At 44.4% G+C, this 19,041-nt stretch overlaps 1 long non-coding RNA gene across 6 annotated transcripts; it reads right to left on the bottom strand.

Moving 5' to 3' along the window:
• Nucleotides 1–14,419: 14,419 nt before the first annotated feature.
• Nucleotides 14,420–18,780, bottom strand: LOC123086086 (uncharacterized). Of its 6 annotated transcripts, none has more exons than XR_006440391.1 (4): nt 18,387–18,780; nt 18,224–18,305; nt 17,993–18,119; nt 14,420–17,887 (listed from the first exon to the last, which is right to left on the bottom strand). It is a non-coding gene; the product is annotated as an uncharacterized lncRNA (long non-coding RNA). The 6 variants fall into 6 exon arrangements; XR_006440392.1 differs by having other exon boundaries at nt 14,420–15,137; nt 15,824–18,119; nt 18,387–18,777; XR_006440390.1 differs by having other exon boundaries at nt 14,420–14,624; nt 14,715–18,119; nt 18,387–18,776.
• Between the last annotated feature and the right edge of the window lie 261 nt (nt 18,781–19,041).

The raw sequence follows: 19,041 nt of genomic DNA, 5'->3' as shown, positions 1-19,041 counted from the left end.
GCCCTCCTGCAGGTGGAACCAGACATCCTGGACTTGAACTGAGCGACAGAGGCTCAACTCAATGTGGAGCGCGTGGATGCCGCTCTCATCGAGGCCCTCCTGCAGGCAGAACCGGACGTCCTGGACTTGAACCGGGCGGTGGAGGCTCGACTCGACGTGGAGCGCGCAGATGCCACTGCCATCGAGGCCCTCCTACAGGCGGAACCGGACGTCCTCAACTTGAACCGGGCGGTCCTCCCGTCCGTTCAGAGCGCCCGCACGCTCTGTGTGAACGGGTAGCTGGAGGCCGAGGACAACCACGATGCAGAGACACACGTCGGCAGCTACGGCTGGTTCACGCCGGCAGACAAAGACGACAAGGTTTTCTTGTTCCGTGAGGTGCCACATGGAGCGTTTAACTGGTCAACTAGTCATGTCTTGAGCAAATACAGAGTTGTATGGTGAGCCCGTGACTATATAATAACCACAAAACATAAATGGTGACCGTAATGAGTGGATTCTGAAGTCCAATGTACGTATCGTGCTTTCGCTTCAAATACAATGATCATCACTATATATATCGCGAGAGAAAGATGAAACATGTGTAAATGTGCTGGGGGCTTACTCTTAGAGGACGTGGAGATAGTTTGTGTGCATACGTGAAAGGGGCGTAGAGGGGGGTATGCGATGGAGAGAGAGAGATGCTATTTGTTTCTCTTTATTATGACTAACTTTATATATAGTATAAAAATATACAAATTCACAGTGTGGAATAAATATTATTGTGGGCACCATGCAATGCAAATTAGCGTTCATACTCCTCCTTATAACTTTGTAATGTTGTATATATGTAGAAATTCTAAAATAATTTTTAGGCCACACTTTATTCAAAAGGAATGTTGTATGCGAAATAAACGTGAAGAGAGGGCTTTTTAGATCAATGGGGTACATGATGTAACATGTGTGAATGTGTAGTTGATGCATTTGGCAAGGCCTAGAGAGGTATGTGTGTGTATTACGTATTCGAGAGAGGCATGGATAGAGGGGCCAGCAGGGCGGGGGCATGGGAGAGATAACACGAGAAATGAGAGTGGTCTAGAGAGAGAGAGACGAATATGACGTCACGGCGAGAGATTCCAGGAGAATATGACTGTGTATTTGCAGGGGGAGTGGATAGAGGCACCAGGAGAATATATTTTTTGTGTGGTGTCTGTGTTGGTATGTGTGGGTGTGAGAAGATAACGAGACATGGAGGCAGAGGGTGTGTCACCACGTGAGGTCTGGTGGGTCAAGCTGAGGCCCTTCGTTCGGTTCTGTCACGCGCCACATTGGTCGGCCCGTGACGCATTTAGGGAGACCTGTGGATGACTAGTCGTACAAGACAAAGATAGCATAATTGTGAAGGACTCTATGTCCACTGACAAAGCCGGCTAGGATTTGTAACCCTAGGTTCTCGGACTAAGGGGCATTCTACAGAATGCTCTGCTAGAATCATACTCGTCGATTATGAAGAGAGGTGTGAGACAATGCATGAGAGACAGGCCTAAAGATATTGTGCGTACATGAGACATGTAGGCAGGTCTATGTATATAGAAAGGGTCGATGGGGATTGTGCGCGTGTATGCTTGCGAGAGGAAGAGTGCTTGTGATAAAGGTTAGTGAAAACAGTCGTAAATGGTTACGAGAGGGAGGGATGGTTATATCGAGAGCATGTGTGCAAGAAAGACACCTCGGGAGAGAGTGTGTGAGAATGTGTGAGAGGCCACCGATGGAGAGTTAAACTACACATAAAAGACTGTTGTACACATTGATTAAAGATATAAATTGTATCCAAATATTAGGATGGGATCATGATATTTGCAATTCGCGTAAGGAACGGTCATTGATCCATCAGACATCTAGATTCTATCAAATTTGAGCATGTCTATGTTATTATTCCACATAATTGATCCACATAGTTAGTATTTTGAACTCCGAACAATGCATCGCTTTAGCAATCGAATATAAACATGAGTATAGTTCATGTTGTGTGTGTAAAGCACATTATATATACGAAAGTTACACAATGAACATTATAAATGGCTACCTATGAACTAGCATACATTTGAATTCAACATCAGGTCGTTTAAAAAATCAAATTCAACATGAAGTCCATTCAATTATTTGAATTTGATAGCATGGCATTTGTAAATCATACCTAAATTATGGGGGCACCAATATTTGCTCTGGTTTTGTACATAATAGCATATCTAGTTGTGTACAAAATAGATTCAAATTTAGCTCCTCCATTCCAAAATAATCGTAGTTATAGGATTTTCAAGTGTCAAAATTTCAAAAAGAAGCGGATAATTTATGAGGGTTTCAAACATACAAGGTCAAATTTAACATTGTCTATTTAGGTCAATACTCAAAGTTCAAGAGCACTCTAAATGTGAATGCTTGTGTTTCAAAATTTCAAACGAAGCGCCAAAAGAGCCTCTACTCACCCGAAACCGTATGAGACCAATGTTTGGTAGTACATGGAAATTACTTTTGTAATAACTCCGACACGTGAAACCTACCGGCCCGACGTCAAAAGGTCTAAACCGGGTTAGGTTTGTAGCTTCATATAGACGCCACGCAAACGCCTCCGAAAAATATTCATACACAATGGCCACCTAAGCACAAATCCACGGGGCCGAAATCGCTCCCACCCACTATTTGGCACACCTGGGATTACCATCCTACCCCTGACCCGTAGTAGGTCCGAAATTTAAGAGGGACGCAAAGTTTGTACTTTCCCCAAATTTCAGACAAGTGTGTCCCATCTTCTGTTCAAAAAAGCCAGAAACAAGGGCGTCCCAGACCGAAACATGGTTCTCCCACCTCCCCCCGCCCACCGGTTCGATTCCCTATTCGTACTCCGTGAGCGCAAAACTACCTCTCCACCAGCCGTGAAACCTAGGCGTCCTCCGTCTGCCACCCCATCCCACACATCAACCGCCGCCCTCGTCCATCCCCACCCGTACGATTCCCCATTTGTACTCCGTGGGCGCAAAACTACCTCTCCACCAGCCGTGAAACCTAGACGTCCTCCGCCCGCCACCCCATCCCACACATCAACCGCCACCCTCCTCCATCACGCCAGAGCCGATACCCCAACATCGTCTTCCACAGCAACCTCAACCACAACGCCCTCCACGGCTAGTAGTTGAAGCCAAGGTCGAGCTGTCCGTACCTGAGCCAGTTCAACCACGCCATCCTACGCCTCACCGCTGCCGCTCCAACTTCGCCACCCTCCACCGCACCAGAGTTGTTCCTGCTACGCCATCCTTCGCCGCCTCAGATCTGCTTCCCCTCTGCCGATATACGGCCACGGCAACACAGTCAATAATTTGGCCATGGGTTTGTCCAAGGATCCACGATTCTCCAAAACATCGGTTCCCCCGGGAGAAAAACAAGATCGTCGCGACATATGGAGGAGACCACACTGGAAACCGATAAGGGTACTCTCTTCCCTTATTTGTGCAAATCATACTTGTCTGCTTGCACGGTATTCATCCCACATAAGACACTAGTTGACTGCTTCTTCTTGATACTAGATGTTCCTAGTAACTCGCGATGCACAAGGTTTCTCCTCATATACTATTTCACCTTAGCTAGAGGTCCGTCGCCCCCCCCCCCTGAATTTCAATTCCTGGTCACACTAGTAGAAAAAGGGTCAAATGTCAAGCACATTAGTGCCGGTTTGATTTTGAGCCGGCACTAATGTATGCATTAGTGCCGGTTCCAACGGCTAGCCGGCCGCTCTCATTAGTACCAGTTCGTGGCGAACCTTTATCACCGGTTCGTGCCATGAACCGGTAATAAAGTGAGTGGTGGGGGAATGTTGTTAGTCTGGGGTCCCTCCAGCACCTTTACTACCTGGTTATCACGAACCGGTACTAAAGGTCGTCCTACATAAACCCTTCGTCCACCCGAGCTCGCTCTATTCTTCCCCTTTCCCCTCTCCTCTCTGTTCTTCCCCTCTTCCTCTCGAGCTCATCACACATTTTGCCCAACATTTGTCAAGATTTGAAGGCCCCCATCCATTCAAATGATCACAAAGGTTAGCAACTTTGTCCTTTCATCTCTCATTGCTAGATTAGCTCTTGCAATGCTTTATATAGTGATTAATTTGTGAGTTTAGTAATTTTGGAGGAATTATATGTGCTAGTATTTGATTTATATGCAATTTGAGGTCAAAAATAACACTTAGTTTGCATATCTAGGTGTGGTTTACCTAGTGCCTTCTAAATCACCATCGTAACCACCGTCGATCGCCAGCACCGTCCTGTCGCCGGCACCACCTTGCTGTGAGCCTCTTGTTCATGAATGTTTTATATAAAAAAATTGATATTTGTGTGATTTGGATATATAGTTACTCGTATAATTATCTTGCACGTACATTGTTTGTTATACATAGTGCCATGGTTTTGATATGAGTCCCCGTTGGCCCTCGTCCTTGTATGATCCGGATGTGGTATACTCTCTTTTAAAACTATTTGTTGCATTTTGTGTTTATGACAAATTGTGCCCATCAAGTTGACATAGATATTTGTATGTAGGAGGTATGTGAACCGGAAATTCCAACCGACCCTATTGTTGAGAGGTTAAATTTAGTTGAAAGAGAAAACGAGGATTTGAAATAAAAATTGAAAAGAATTGAGGGGGAGAAGATGGAATTGGAGTTGTATGTTGCCGATGTCGTCGATGATCACAAGATCAAGATGGAGAAAATGCGCTTAAAGATTATAAAGATTAGAAAATATGCCATTCATAGTGAGGCTTGGTATCATTATGCTGTTGGATCAATTGTTACCTTAGTTGCGATCTTGATCGCATTTGTTGTTGCATTTAAATTATTTAGCTAGAGAGTTATTTGTTTGTTGCATTTAAGTGTTTTATGAACTATATATATGTATGAACTTTATGTATGAACTTGTATTAATTTGGTCTTTTCGGTGTTGTGTAATGAAGATGAGCCGACAATGGATGTATGATGACCGATGCTCTCCCGAGTTTATTAATGGCGTGCAAACTTTTCTTCTTGCGGCTGAGGAAAACAAGCGGGCGGATGGTTTTATGCCTTGTCCATGTGCTGTCTGTAAGAATGATCACAATTACTCTACGTCAAGAACCATTCACGTCTACCTGTTTAAGTCCGATTTCATGCCCCACTATAATGTTTGGACCAAGCACGGAGAAAGATGGGTTATGATGGAAGACAATGAAGAATAAGAGGACGACGACAGCTATCCTGGCCATGGGTTCCCTGAATACGATGATACAATAATGGTGGAAGAAGCTGAGCTGGCAATGCGGGAAGAAGCTGAAGAAGAGGCATCAGATGGGCCAGCTGATGATCTAGGTCAGGCCATTGCCGATGCAAAGAGAAACTATGCAAGTGATTTGGAGAAGAAGAAGTTGCAGCACATGTTAGAGGATCACAATAAATTGTTGTACCTGAATTGTGAAGCTAACAAGAAAAAGTTAGGCACCACACTGGAATTGCTGCAATGGAAGGCAGAGAATGGTGTATCTAACAAGGTATTTGGAAAGTTGCTGGTAATGATAAAGAATATGCTTGCAAAGGACAACGAATTGCCCGAGAGTACGTATGAAGCAAAGAAGATACATGCATGCCCTAATGACTGCATCCTCTACCGTTGTGAGAACGAGGATTTGAACGCTTACCCGATATGCGGTGCATTGCGCTATAAGATCAGCCGCGATGACCCTGGTGATGTCAAGGGCGAGCGCCCCAGGAAGAAGATTCCTGCCGAGGTGATGTGGTATGCTCCTATAATAACACGGTTCCAAAACAAAGAGCATGCCAAGGTGATGCGATGGCACAGAGAATACCGTAAGAAAGACAGAAAGTTGAGAGTACCCACTGACGGGTCACAGTGGAGAAAATTGAGAGAAAGTACGGGAAGGAGTTTGTAGATGACGCAAGGAACATATGGTTTGGTCTAAGCGCAGATGGCATTAATCCTTTTGTGGAGCAGATCATCAACCATAGCACCTGGCCTATGACTCTATGTTTGTATAACCTTCCTCCTTGGTTGTGCATGAAGCGGAAGTTCATTATGATGCCAGTGCTCATCCAAGGCCCTAAGCAACCTGGCAACGACATTGATGTGTACCTAAGGCCATTAGTTGAAGAACTCTTACAGCTGTGGAATGGAACAGGAGTACATGCGTGGGATGAGTACATGGGGGAAGAATTTGACCTAAAGGCATTGCTGTTCGTGACCATCAATGATTGGCATGCTCTCAGTAACCTTTCAGGACAAACAAACAAGGGATACCGTGCATGCACGCACTATTTGCATGATACCGACAATATATATTTGGACAATTGTAGGAAGAATGTGTACCCAGGACATCGTCGATTTCTTCCGAGCAGGCATCCCGTAATAAAGAAAGGCAGTCATTTCAAAGGTGAGGCGGATCACCGGATGAAGCCTCGCCACCGTACTGGTGCTAATGTACATGATATGGTCAAGGATTTGAAGGTAGTCTTTGGAAAGAGTCCTGGTGGACAACCTATTCCAAATGACACTGACGGACGCGCACCCATGTGGAAGAAGAAATCTATATTTTGGGACCTGCCCTATTGGAAAGACCTAGAGGTCCGCTCCACAATCGACATGATGCACGTGACGAAGAAACTTTGTGTAACGCCCCGAGACCGATGTGCCAGGTGTCCTCCAGTTATTTGCTGTTGTTGCCTTGTCTTTGCTTGCGTGTCATGCATCTCATATCATGTCATCATGCCATCATGTCATAAATCTTTTGCATCTCAACTAAATAAATTGTGTGGATCTTCGATCCATTTAAATCGAGCGAAGAGTGACTTCTCTTTATAACATATCCTCCTAATATTTAGGGAGCTATTATAAATATTCCATTAATTTGGAATCACCAAAACACACTTACATGTAATTCCCCAGGCCTTTGTTATCTCACATCTTGACCTCAAACTTTGCCCATATATTTTTTTTCTCTTTCATCGCTTTCCCGATCTCCACAAAAATTCCGAACATTTTTGGACTCTCCAAAAATGTTTTGTTAATTCAATCTTATTTGAATCACATTCAAAAGTGTTTGAATGCAATCCTTCCAAGCAATGCTAAATGCATTTTCTCGGAACGAACTCATTTTTATGAGTCCGGGAGATTTAGCCGCATGCCCAAATGTTTTCTCTAACCCCTCTTTTTCCATTTTTCTCATCTCTATACTTTCTGTTAAAGGAAAATGAGGGAGAGAGAGGAGAGAGCCCAACAGGCTGGCCTCTAGGGTCCATCCCTAGGCCCAGCCGCACCCTGCCTCATCCCTAGGCTATCTAGCACCTGGGCTGCCCAATCTCCGCAGCCAGGCCGGCCCATTTGCGGCAAGCCCACCTGGCCTCACCTAACCTAACCCTAGGCCTGGCCGTAACCTCTCCCTCCCGATCTTTTCCTTGCACCCCGCGCCACCAGGAGAGCAGTGCATCGCACCAGGGGCCTCGATCCCATCTCTCCCAGCAGCCCGCCTCGCTCGACTCCCTCCACCAGCGCCGATCCGCTTGTCCTTCCCGTTCTCCAGCTCCTCAATCCGCCCGCGCCACGACCGAGCTGGGTCCCTACTCCGACGTGGTTGCGCCTCAGCGCTGCCGTCCTCCATGGCTGCTGCCGGCGAGCCCCTGCTCTGCTGCACCTGCCTCACAACCACTTCCTTTTGCACCAGTATCCCCGTGAGCTACCGGATCATCGAAATGTTGCCACGGCATCATTTCCGTTTTGTCTCAGTGGCACCCCTTTCTTTCCACCACAGTGGGCAATGCTTCATAATGTTCTTATCAACTTTTTCATAAAAATTGCAAAACTTGCTCATGTCATGCACATCATGATAATAACATTTAAATGTTTAAAATTGTTGTTGCACCAAATTGATAAATGCATATGGGGATTTACCGGGTTTGTTGTTTATTATATCCGGCCCCATTTAAATTATTTAGGTGGTTTAGTCTTGTTATGTTTCACCTCTTGCCATGTTAACCAACATTTAATATTGTTGAGTACCTAAACAAGAGAGAACTAAATAAGTCATGTGGTGTTCCGTCAATATGCAACTAGTTGCATATTGAGCTCCACTTAATTTGTAGGTTTGTTTTGTGCATTTTCCATGCCATGTATCTTTAAAACGGACATGCATCATACTTGGTTGTGCATCATGCCATGATTATGGGGTGGTTGTTTACTATGTTGTTTGTTTCTTTCCGGTGTTGCTTCCTCGGGTTAGTTCCGATAACGTCGCGTTTGTGAGGACCCGTTCGACTACATCCGTTTGTCTTCTTCATGGACTCGTTCTTCTTCCTTGCGGGATCTCAGGCAAGATGACCATACCCTCGAAATCACTTCTATCTTTGCTTGCTAGTTGCTCGCTCTTTTGCTATGCCTATGCTGCGATACCTACCACTTGCTTATCATGCCTCCCATATTGTTGAACCAAGCCTCTAACCCACCTTGTCCTAGCAAACCGTTGTTGGGCTATGTTACCGTTTGCTCAGCCCCTCTTATAGCGTTGTTAGTTGCAGGTGCAGATTGAAGTTTGTTCCTTGTTGGAACATGGAGATGTTGTTCCTTGTTGGAACATGTTTACTTGTTGGGATATCACAATATCTCTTATCTAATTAATGCATCTATATACTTGGTAAAGGGTGGAAGGCTCGGCCTTATGCCTGGTGTTTTGTTCCACTCTTGCCACCCTAGTTTCCGTCATATCAGTGTTATGTTCCCGGATTTTGCGTTCCTTATGCAATTGGGTTATAATTGGAACCCCTTGACAGTTCGCCTTGAATAAAACTCCTCCAGCAATGCCCAACATTGGTTTTACCATTTGCCACCTAGCATTTTCTTTCCCTTGGGTAGGCCTGCCCAAGGGTCATCTTTATTAAACCCCGGGCCAGTGCTCCTCTGGGTGTTGGTCCAACCTGTCAGCTGCCGGTGACCACCAGGGGCAACTCTGGGCTGGCCTACCGGAACCTTGGACAATCTGGTGTGCCCTGAGAAAGAGATATGTGCATCTCCTATCAGGATTTGTCGGCACATTCGGGTGGCTTTGCTGGTCTTGTTTTACCATTGTCGAAATGTCTTGTAACCGGGATTCCGAGTCTGATCGGGACTTCCCCTAGAAGGAATATCCTTCGTTGACCGTGAGAGCTTGTGATGGGCTAAGTTGGGACACCCCTGCAGGGATTTGAACTTTCGAAAGCCGTGCCCGCGGTTATGGGAAGATGGGAATTTGTTAATGTCCGGTTATAGAAAACCTGAAGTTGACCTTATTTAAAATACATCAACCGCGTGCGTAACTGTGATGGTCTCTTCTCGGCGGCGTTCGGGAAGTGAACACGGTGTTGGAGTTATGCTTGACGTAGGTTGTTCTAGGATCACTTCTTGATCATAGTTGTCCGACCGTGCTTTTGCCTTCTCTTCTCGCTCTCTTTTGTGAATAGGTTAGCCACCATATATGCTAGTCGCTTGCTGCAGCTCCACCTCATACCTTTACCTTACCCATAAGCTTAAATAGTCTTGATCGCGAAGGTGTGAGATTGTTGAGTCCCCGTGACTCACAGATACTTCCAAAACCAGTTTGCAGGTGCCGTTGAACCGTGCAGGTGACGCAACCAAGCTCAAGGAGGAGCTCGATGAAGATCTTGTCCTTTGTGTTGTTTCGTTCTAGTTGATCAGTAGTGGAGCCCAGTCAGGACGATCGGGGATCTGTGTAGCATTTGGGGTAGTCTTCTTTTATTTTGGCTCCGTCGTCGGGCCTTGATTGTATTTGGATGATGTAATGCTTTATTCATGTATTGTGTGAAGTGGCAATTTTAAGCCAACTATGTATCTCTTTCCCTTATGTATTCCATGGGTTGTGTGAAGATTACCTCACTTGCAACATTGCTTTCAATGCGGTTATCATCACATGTTTTTTTGATTGGAAGATATATTGACGAATCGATCTTTCTTCTTTCAGCCCTCCGGATCGAGCAAATCTGCTTCTACAGACAGTAGGACAAAGCGAGGCATGGGCAAAATGTTGAAGGAGGGTGTAAAGTACAACATCGATTCCATCAAAGCTAGTGGCGAACCCCTAATGCCTAAGAACATTGCGAACAAGTTTTTTCATCAGTGCGGAGTTCTTGTGAATGAACAACTCCCGATCTCCATTCAAGAATGGAAAGAGCCAAAAACTAAACGTCCAGATGTTACTTGGGTCGACGAAAGAGCAAAACAAAAGCTTTGGGAATCTCTGATGGAACATTTCACCCTACCAGATTATTTCACTGATGCAGATGTGCGGAAAGTCAAGGACGCTGCTCTTAAGAAGATGGCAATTGCATTCAACACCCACAGGAAAACTGTATGGGCCAACTACCTCACTGCAGAAAGGAAGACTCCAGAATTCAAGGGAACACTAGAGAAGCAAGAACACTGGCCCGCTTTCGTGAAATTCAAGGAATCAGAATTATCTAAGGAAGGGTCAAGAAAAAACAAGGCCAATGCCGCAAAAAGACGCAGTTCCATAGGCTGGGGCCAGGTGGCTACGCGGTGGCAATGCCTAAGTGGGATAAGTCTGAGCAAGATATGCTGGATGCAGGGGTCACTCCAGTTACTAGGAACTAGCCCCCCAGGTGCAGAACTTGGTTCTATGCGCATGGGGGGCGTTGGACCCGAAGACAAGCCTGGTTTCTAAGAAGGCAAGTCTAAAAGGAGCCGAACAAAAGTTACTTGGTGCAATAGAAGATGCTCGAAAGGGGGTGTTCACGCCCAACAGAGAGAACAACGAGCTTACGCGTGCCCTGGGAAATCCTGAACACCTAGGAAGAACACGAGGCAAGGGCCTTATTCCCTGGTATGGGGGCTTTTCGGAATGGAACGATGACTAGATGACCCGTGCAAGAAAGAAGATGGAGGAGGAGAAGAAGAGGAAGCTGGAGGAGGAGCAGAGGAAGCAGGACATAGAACACCTTCAAGGCCTAGAAGCAAGGCATGCGGACATGGCACTCAAATTCCAGCAGCAGCAGCAGTAGATCGAATCACTTAGCCAGGAAAGGGGGTCTCAGCAGCGGCAGCAGCAAGCGGATGATCGTCCAGCATTGGATAGCACCATCCCATCCATTCTGAGAAGCAGCGTTGGTTCCGCCCCGGGCAACGCACTGCTGGATACATACCCTATGGATGACATCATAGAGAACACTAACTGTGAGCTACACTTCAAAATGAAGAACATATCCATGAAGGTGGCGGACGCCGTTGCTTTCACAAATACCCCCAAAGCAACCTTCCATTGCACCCCGATTCCAGTGGGCTATGCTCGTGTCTTGGTTGATGAGGTGGTGGACCAATATTCGGGGCTAGAGCTTGACATTCCTGGAGGTGACGACGAGCACACAGTGGGAGAGGCCATACATCGTATCATCCTATGGAGAAAGGACTACATCATCTTTCGAAGGCCACCGACACCGCGTGAGCCGGCTCCTCCTTGAAGTCTGCCACCGAGTCAGGGGACTCCCGCTCCTCCAAGTCCATGAACGCGTGAGCCGACTCCTCCTCGAAGTCCGACACCGTGTCTGCAGACTCACGCTCCTCCAAGTCCACGAACGCGTGAGCCGACTCCTCCTCGAAGGCCGCCACCGTGTCAGCAGACTTCCGCTCCTCCAAGTCCACCAATGCGTGAGCAGACTCCTGCTCCAACGCAGCCATGTCAGCCGTCTCCCCCACCTCAACAATCGCAGAATAGACACGCCGCAGCTATGGCGCTAGCGGTACGAGTCGAGGTAGTACAGGAGGTACAGGCGGAGACAAGCGATATAAATGTGGTCCAAGCATCCTCGCTCCTCTTCCTCATAAGCATTACGACATGACCGAGGAGCAAAACAAAGCCATAGTGAATGCCCAAGTGAACGCCCATTTTGGACCGAAACCGGCACTGCCGCCAAGCGAGAAAGTGCCTCAGGAAAAGATTGACCACTTCATTCTTATGGCTAGACCACCAGCTTCCAAGCCTGTTGACTCAGACTATGAGCACCAAATCAGGAAGGCACATCGAGCACGACTACAGAAGGAAGGGAGCTCGAGCTCGAGCCAACAAGCAGCTAGCAAAAAATGAGGGAAAACCGTTCCCCATTTGGGAGAGCAGGCGGCGCAATCGATCCGCTGGCTTGTTGTGCCAACAACAAATGAGAGTACGCACACCCTCTATTATTGTGGGCAAACCGTTCCCCAGTTGAACAATTTGGTAATACCCGAGGAGCATATAAGCCAGGCTAAAATGCTCAATATCAGTGCTGGACAACTCCTCGAGATCGAGCCCATGTCTCCTCTTAGAGAGGAGGAAATAAAACGGAAATATGTCCGGGGCGAACCTTTGGTCAAGCCCGAGGAGGTCAAGAACCTCCCAACAAGAATGTATGAATTGCATCAGTGGTACATGAACATTACTAAGATTTCCAATCGAGAGACCCTCATGGTGAATGTCAAGGAGGAGCATTACTTCCATGAGAAAGCTCTGTCCATTGAGTATTCATAACTATTTCTGTTATACAATCAAGACGCACTCGACAAATCTCTCGTCAGTTGCTACTGGCTGTAAGTGATTTCTTTCTGTAATTTAAGTCTCAAGCTAGCTGTAGTGATCATTTTGATCAATATTAGCTGTAATTATCCTCACTATATTATTTTCTTTGGTATTATGCAGAATGAAGATGTATGAAATGAAAAAATATGGACGCTATGGCATTGGGTTCATTGACCGAAATACCGTTAATGAGTACACATGGAAAATTCCAAGTTGTCGAGCAAGTTTAGAGGAAAGCATGCTAGAGTTCTTCAAGCGCCTCAATATCAATGAAGATATACTACTTCCTTACAACTTCTTGTGAGTCACACTGTCTTGTACTATCTGTTTTTGCTTACTAGCGAGCTAGATGTTAATAATTAAGTGTATAGGGTTTAGGCTAGTTGATTAGTGTTGTGCACATGCCCGCTTAATTAAGACATGTAAACGTGTGCGCATGCAGTTTCCACTAGATCTTGTTAGTCATTAAAGTTGATAAATGAACAGTTGAAGTACTGGACTCACAACTTAAGTAAGAAAGTGACTTCGCCATCGTGAAGGGGATAGTCGGCAGGTAATTTCAATCATTACTAAGTATATCTTGGCCTATTTAATTAGTTCGTCATTTCCTCATATCAACTATTTAATAACCCCTTTATTCATTTTCTTTGATGGCGGGTAGGGCTTGGGCAAAGTTCATCAAGGTGACTCCAGGCAAATGGAGACAAAAGTTGTTTTGGTTTCGACCCAAGGTAAGTAATTAAGTATTACTAGCTAGCTTACCATCTCTTTAATTCTTATTTCAATACCATTAATTAATTATCATGCTTGATTAATTATTATCTGATTAAATTCCATTCTCGTAAAGGCCCTGAAGTAGGCTCCGGGGACTAATCTATGTGCATACTACGTTTGCGAGAACATTCACATGATGGCGTCCGAAAGGAGCAAATCTCAAAGACAGGAATGGGTACGTTTGCCAGAATACTATTCACAATATTTACATCATTATCGATATCCAGTCACACAAATAATACACATGCATATTGATCTCCTTCTTAATAGTTCAAAGTGGTGCGGGAGAAACTCCTAGGAACGGAGCGCATACTAGCACTTCAAGAGGAAATAGCGGGATTTTTGCTCGACCAGGTCATAGATCCCAAAGGAGAATACTATTACCCACTACCGCCCCCATGAACCACTTGTCATCGTGCTCCGAAGGCACCAAGGCAACATGTTGAAGAAATTGTATATATATATATACATGTGTATGTGTGAATAATTAATGGTGGTTGTGAGACATTCAGTGATATATATATATATATATATATATATATATATATATGTGTGTGTGTGTGTGTGTGTGTGTGTACTAGCACAAATGCCCGTGCGTTGCAATGGGAAAAAACGGGAAAAATAGAACACTACGACCTGACGGGCATATTCGCGACGACAGACATGGGTATATCATCCATGACATAATCATCACATAAGCAGACATCACTGGTATCTTTCCCGAAAATAATAGCGCACACCCTTACCCTAATAAGCATGGCTCAAGGACCCTCTCCACTCAATTTCAACATGCCGCTTTTCCCCAAACGATGGCTATCGGATGTTAAAAAACAACTATGATAAAATTATTTATAGATCTGTATTTACAACCCATCTCACATCAAAATGATATAGGAAGATGTAAAAAACATCCTTTGGAAAATATTTTCTAGATTATTATGTTGTTTAATTATTATTAAAGAGTTTATAAAAATAAGAAAAATTGAATTAGTAAGTTGGATGGAGAATGTACACTGTAATTTCATGTCCAATAGTCTAACTTAGACGGCTCCATCAAATATATATGTAGTGTCCAAACAAATCATACACTGTAATTTGAAGTACAGATTAGACTAATGCATCAAATATAATGTACATCTAAAGTCTGAACTGTTCTCCTTTTAAGATATCCATGAACATTTAATAGACATTTTAGTTCATTGCCCACGACCAATTGGCAATCATGAACCCTAAGAAACAGGATCAAGGAGTCAATATTGAATGTCAAACTCGACAGATGAAACAATTCGGTACATACATGTAGTTCTGGGGACCTGTACCTCTCCCTAGTGCACTGGAGCGTCACATGAAGCCACACAGAAGCCAACAAACCAGATTGATCTGTCAAAAGTAGATTCCAAATGAATCAGCATCACCTGTAAATCAAACAGGGGTTTCTTCCATGGAGTGTATATGTCACAGCACCGCAACAGTACATGCTCCCCAATGTTTGTAGCAGAATCCCATCCATTCATATTTTGCGGAAGCTAGTCGTCGATGGCATCCAGTGCATGGCCACGTCCACGGCAAGTCGTTCCGACGACCGCGCGACAGCAACATCCTTTTCTCCTTCCATCACTTATCTTGGGCACCATCATCGGTGGACGGTGAGAAGGACCAACACATTCACAGCCTAGCTGCAGAACTTGAGGTCATGGCTGAAAGAGCTTGCAGGGAACCGACAGAGCACACATATTATAGACCTGGGAACACAAAATCCATAACTTAGTTCTTATAACATGTAAAATATCTTTGCTTGGTTGTAGCTTTGACCAAATCACCAGAAGAATGGCCACCAGATTGCAGCGTGAGTGCAGATTAGCATTTATTTTAAGTGCCATTATGCTGGCCTTTGAAGGTATGGTTTGTTTGGATTTCAGTGTGAGAATTCGACAAATAAAACTATCTTAAATACCATTGTTATCCCTAAAAAATCTCAGTGTAATGAAAAACTATATAAGAAAATCTATGCATCTAGGAACATCTAGCGTCCCTTCTGAATAATCATTAGATCACTAAACTGTTAACAGAAGGATGCAAGTGCACAGAGAGGACATGATCAGCAATGGAAAAAAAGCAAATTTGCAGATAGTAAATAATCTTCTATAGTTAGACTATATACACTAAGAGAATCTGGAACAAAACGATTCGCAAAATGTACAAAAACATAACTCTATAGCCTCCAGTGCAGGCTATACAAAACTTAAAATCCCTATGTTCTCTTTGTGAAGATGCCTGTGCGTTGTAGTAGTCTGTGAAGGAAAAGAATATGTTCTGCACTCTGTCAGCTTCCGGCAGAAGTACGAGGAAGAGATGGGTGATGCGATGCAAAAGATGAGTTCATAGAAGGGAAAGGAACAACTGACCCCGTCCTTTATCACATAAATACCTCTTTCACTGCCACCCATACAGTGGACTCCGCCCGAACAGGGCTCGGCGTAGTTGAACACCGACGCATGTTTTTAGCAGATCAGTGGCTGGGATGGCCGGGGGCTGTAGCCAGGGATTACAGAGGCTAAGTTTATCTGTCGACATACTATCAGTTACCAGTTTCCAATAGTGTGGAGGAAGCTGAAGGCCCAGGCAACCCTGTTTCGGCTACATGCTCTTGCAAAAGTTTACAGAGGACCCGTGGAGCTTGAGATGGATTGCAAAACAGTGACTGAATATCTAAACTCGGATGTGCCCACTCTTGGTCCCTGCTATGGAGTGATCCAAGATATAAAGGCGGCCCTGTCTTGCTTTCCTTCGTTCAAAGTTGTATTTATAGGAAGGAGGAGTCTTGTTAGCTTTAACACCAAACTTGGGGAAGATCTAAAGGATTATGTCATTCAAATAGCAGGTGAGGAAAACACATCAATAATATATCGGAGAAACATATAGATGAACTATAGCTCTATATAGAAACCATTGCTTTCCGACATACAAAATGGTACTTACAGAATGAGATGAGCAAGAAAGCTTGGTACAAATACACAAATGCAGTTTTTGAACTTACTGTAATAATGAACATACAGACTAATAATTAAGTAGGAGGATAGTTGTGTGGTTCATTTTTGTTCTGAGGGCTAATGCTCATTTCTGAAGGAAAATAATCTCAGATTTCTAACTAAACTATAATCCCATGTAGGTATGGTTGCAGAACAAACAATATATTACACATCTATGTAATCCCTTCTTCTTCCTCACAGAACTAAATAAAAGAACACACAGGAGTAAAATTAGAAACTGAATAAAATAATACACATGACTAATTTAAATTATGAATTGGGCTGAAACTTTTTCATGGTTGCCTAGCAAATGAAAATAGCATCTTATCATATATTGGGTATTCAACAGAATCAAATACATGGTCAGAGTGTTCCTGAGATTGATGGTTTTTGAACTCTGTTCCTTGATAACATGGCCTCTGCTTGCTTACTGATGGATCAGATAGACAATTTTCAATTATAGTTTCCTGAAACTGACATGTTTCTGTGAACATCTCAAACCTGGTGGATTTGCTGCCTAAGATATTTTCAACACGAATTGCTTCATTTTCTTTTATAAATTCAGGTTCAAAACTATCGCTTCTTAAGAGCATTTTCTGTGCTTGTTCACTGTCAAATTATTCAGTATATTGTCAACTAAAAATAGGATGAACAGGTGATTGGTACCTGTAGTTAGTTTTCCTTAAGAAAGAAGAAATTATATGGAATTTTGGTCTATTGAGCTTTCTTCTTAATGAAAATGAGGCATCTTTGAGAAAAGAAATAGCAGTAGCATTTATCATCTAGTAGGGATGAATGACACGGGTACCTTTAATATTCTTACTTGCGGAATTTCTATGCTGATTTCAGTACAATTTCAGACTTTAGAAAGTATGAACAAGACAAAACTTTAAATATTTAATGTCTATGACTTTTTTGTTTGACGAAACCAGTGGAAAATATATTCTATATAAGTGGGAATAGATCTAGAAGGAGGCCCGTAAGAAACTATTTCAGCCAAGCAACCAACTAGACTATGACAGAATTAGAAGAGTCTAAGCAATCACACATGTAACTCCAAGAATCAGAAAGAATAGTTCATTCAGATTCCTTGCCCAATATCATTGAATAACTAATACAACAAGAAAATAATAAGCTCCTACATTCAGCAATATAAAGCTAGCATAGTTGGCACCCCAAATTGAAGAATCATTTTGCATCCTGGAAAGGATAATATCAGCAAGTGTTGTGAAGGTCAAATTACCAACCAACAGAACCATGATATGCATGACGTGACAATAGCATCGTTTAAGGGAAAATGCTCTACCAGGAGCTTGAGAGCATACATGCTGATGACCACATCGCTTCGACAGGTATCCATTGGAATCTCAGGTGCATCGTACAGCGTTGTATTATTGAGTTCCACCATGTGGTCATCTATAAGCTTGCTGATGAAAACAACCTGGGAGTTTTGAAGTGCTGCTCTAGATTCCTCACAAAGGTCAAACCAAGTTACCAAAAGGATCAAAGTAATTCAAGACATGTGAACTAAACCAAGAGGCGGCAGGGAAGAACATGTATGTGTGTACCTGCGGATGATCGTCAAGATTAGGTCGGACGAAGGGTGTCCTCACACAATACATGTTTGATGAGACACCGACATCCTCATACATCTCTCTTGTTTAAGTTTTCTCTCCTTGTTCGTTGGTTTCTTTGCTAAAACAATATGACAGCAAGTCATCATCCAGAAATAAAATCACCATTGGTATTAATAAAGAGATTTTGAGAAAGTAAAAATACGTCAAATAGGAGAAGCTTACATGCCATCTTGAAATTCCTAGAAACCGAGTGACATCCGATGCATGACCAACATACACTGGAAACAATACAAACCTGCATGTTCTGTACACTCTCCTGAGTTGAATCCTGAATTAAGTATGATAATGGGACAACTCAAGATATATCAACCTTCAAATCCATTACCCTGATCAGACGGCAGGGACGATCATAGGCGGTGGGAGTCAACCAAGCAGAGGATGTGTGCAGCGTTGGAGCAGGCAGAGGATGCGCGGCTCCTCGAGGAGGACCCGTTCTGGTCGTGGGGATGTGGATCCAGGAGGCAGAGCATGGCAGGGGTGGGGTGGCGGCGCTGGGAGGTGCAGTAGACGGGGAAGGCGAGGGTCAGCCAGATCCGTAGGTGCTGGCGACGAACGATGGCCGGGTCGGGCGCTCGGGGATCAAGATGGGAGGCGGGTAGGCGGTGGCGGCGCTCGGCGGAGGGGGTGGCCGGCGGCGCGCCGTGAGGCGGGGCGGGCAGGAGGCGGCGGCGCGTTGCAGGATTGCAGGAAGGTCGTGCTGCTGGATGGGCTATTTTTATTTTCTTTTCTCTCGCCCGTATACCGGTTCGGGAGGACCATGGGTTGAATACAAATAAGGAAACCGGGTAAATTAGTGGCCGGTGCGCATTCGGCTGGAGCACGGTAGGCGGCGGCCCATGGCCCATAGCAAATTTTTTGGCCCATGTAATACGAAGCTGTGAAAACAAAATTGAACGGACGAAATTTAGTACCACCTTACGTATATGTTTTAAATGCGAACTGAAAGCGTAAATTCATGGGAGAAAGCGTATTGTGACAGT

This window comes from Triticum aestivum, chromosome 4A (genome assembly GCF_018294505.1).
Source record: "Triticum aestivum cultivar Chinese Spring chromosome 4A, IWGSC CS RefSeq v2.1, whole genome shotgun sequence".
NCBI classification, from domain to species: domain Eukaryota; kingdom Viridiplantae; phylum Streptophyta; class Magnoliopsida; order Poales; family Poaceae; genus Triticum; species Triticum aestivum.
Note: the sequence above shows the minus strand (reverse complement) of the source record. Positions and strands in the feature narration are given on the sequence as shown.